This window comes from Panicum virgatum, chromosome 7N, assembly GCF_016808335.1.
Source record: "Panicum virgatum strain AP13 chromosome 7N, P.virgatum_v5, whole genome shotgun sequence".
Lineage (NCBI taxonomy): Eukaryota > Viridiplantae > Streptophyta > Magnoliopsida > Poales > Poaceae > Panicum > Panicum virgatum.
The window spans coordinates 334,486-337,500 of NC_053151.1; positions in this window are offsets into that span (position 1 = coordinate 334,486).

Sequence of the window (3,015 nt, forward strand, 5' to 3'; positions counted from 1 at the left end):
ATTTAGCCGATTATCCATCGGCTTTAGTACAGCAGAAACAAAACCATCCTTAGTGCAACTGATCAAGTCATAATCGGACAAGTCCACGCCCGATAAACACTTGACGTTGTCGTGTGCACTAATGGAATCCGAATCGGCCAAAGCAACAAAGGATGAAGTGTTCCCATGGACAATCTCAACCTCATCGCCGATCCACTGAATAAGAAATTGATGCAAGGTAGAAGGAACGCACTGATTTGCATGAATCCAATCCCTCCCAAGAATCAAATTGTAATTACCTTGCACCTCCGAGACGAAGAAAACCGTAGCAAGTGTCTTACTCCCAATGGTAAGCTCCATGGAAGCAACTCCTTTGGCGCTAAGGGGCTCGCTCCCTCCAACTCCGCTGACAGTCATGTTTGTCTTGATCAAATCTTCGTCTTGGCCACCGAGCTTCTTGTACAATGAATAGGGCATAAGATTCACAATGGCCCCACCATCTGCTAGCATGCGAGTCACCGGCTTCCCGTTGATGTGTCCCCTCATGTAAAGAGCCTTGAGGTGATTGTCCTTCTCACTCGGCTTTTGGAACACAGCTTCACGGGGCCCAAACTGAAGATGAGCCATGTCTTCTTCCGGAACCACAAAGTAATCAGAAGATAAATGCACCACATTGATTTCCAAATTGGTGCGCTCTGGAGATGCTTCATAATTCACCAATTCCTCGTCTTCTGCTGTCGGAGGAACTGCTGGGGCTTCATCAACAGAAGGAACCGAAATGGTTGGCACCGATTCGGCTGTTGCCTCTGCACCGGGCTCGACCGGTCTGACCGGTCCTCCTGACCGGTCTGACCGGTTGGCTGCGGCGGTTCGACCGGTCTATCTGACTGGTCAACTGTCTTAGCTTTCCACACCTTGCCTTGAGGGAACAAAGGTCTGTATCTATTGAATTCCTCATCCCTCATCTTCTCCTTCTCTTGTTCCTTCTTTTCTTTATTGCGAAGGCGCTGCAATTTCCTCTTTTGTGTATGAGTTAATCCCGAAGGGCACCACCTAGGCTGATGGTACTTATCCGCTGCGCCCTTGCTGCTACCGGCCTCATGATCATTGGCCATGACCGGCTTTTGTGAAGGAACATCAACCGATGCATCTATATCTATCGGTTTCTTACCCGTATCCTTTATGGGCACTTTGATTTCACTGATTTGAACAACATCGGCTTTAGGCTTTTCTGTATCAACCACGGTTTTCTGCTCCTCCTTCCTTTCTTTGACACGATATTCAAACCTTGGGACAGGAGCTTGACCCGGCTTCTGATGAGACCGGTCTGACCGGTCGGTGTGTACCGGTCTGCCCGGTGCAGCCTGCTGCACTGGACCGGATTGGCGTGGTCCCAATCAGTCATGCACTGGCATCTTGGAGCTTTCCCCTTGATAATGTGGAGGATAAGGCATCGGGAAACACTGCATCCATATCCCCCCATGCTCCCATGCCGGATTTGTTGCATTTGAAGCCGGTGGCATCCACGGCATGGTAGCATACATCTTCTAAGGAGGATATAACGTGACAACATCACCTCTGCGCCTGTTGGATTCCCTCCTTGGGGATGCTGGACGATCTTGGCGCGGTGGTCAACGCGTGCTCTTTTTTAGCGGCCGATCATTTTGAACGGCCTTTGTGTACTTGTTTAACAACTGGTTGAAGGTGGGCTTCTGATTAGCAGCTCTTCCTTGCACCTTCACTTCATTAGTCTTCCAAGTACCCACTTCCGGACGTTTTGGTTTGAAGGTCCGGGGACGGTCACCAGGGCGGTCTGACCGGTTGGATGAACCGGTCTGACCGGTTGGACCGGTCTGATCGGTCGGAGACACCGGTCTGACCAGTCGTGCCTGATCAGCAGACCGATTTTCTGGTGGAGAGCTTTCTTGCCCCCCGAGTCTGGGATTCTTGACAATGATCTTCAGTGTACTCTTTCCATCATCAGTTTTCTCTTTGATAACTTCTCGGGCAAGGATCTTATCACTTGTATTCATCGGTCTTGGATCACTGATGACAACATGCTTTCCCTTAGCTCCTTCGGCTTGTTCCGGCTGAATGAGCACCTTTGGATTATTCAGTTCCAGCGTATGAACAGGGAAAGGGGCTTTGTTAATCTGCATCTCAGAAAGTACCAATCGTCCTTCATTAATGGTCGATTGTACCTGTCGACGAAAAACATTACAATCATTAGTAGCATGAGATGTAGAGTTATGCCACTTACAATATGCTTGTCATTTAAGCTCGTCGGGAGTTGGAATAGCATGTGACAATCGGATGTTACCATTTTTAAGCAATTCATCAAAAATCTGATCACACTTAGAAACATCAAAAGTAAACTTCGGCTCCTCTTGCCGATTCTTTTGAATCGGCTTGAGAGACGTAACCGAACCGGGTTTGGCCTTTGACGACCAAACAAATTCAGCGGCATATACTTCCTTACTATCACTGTCCGAACCATCCGAATCATTATCAAGAATGTGTGTGTTGGACCGATGAGGCTTAAAAGTATCTTTAGCATTTTTAAGTTTAAATTCTAAACCCATGACTTTGACTTGCAAGAAATTCACGGTATGATATTCAAAGCCCTCAAGTTTCTCTTTCAAATAAGAACGTAAACCATTAAATGCCAAATCCGCCAAATCCTTTTCGGAAATTGTCAAACTAAAACACCGATTTTTAATTTCTTTAAATCTTTTAAAATAATCCGAAGAAGATTCATCACGTCCTTGCCTAATCAATGTTAAATCCAACAATTTCGCTTTGGTTTTCCCACTAAAGAAGTGATCATGAAATTTATGCTCCAATTGAGCCCAATTGCGAATAGAATTAGGAGCAAGTGAGAAGAACCAAGAGAAAGCCATTCCAGTCAAAGATAAAGAAAATAAACATACACGTAAAGCATCATTAAAACGGGCTTCTTCTAACTGCAAGACATATTGACTAACATATTCCCAAGTTGTACGAGAATCGTCACCATTAAATTTAATTCCACCGGCT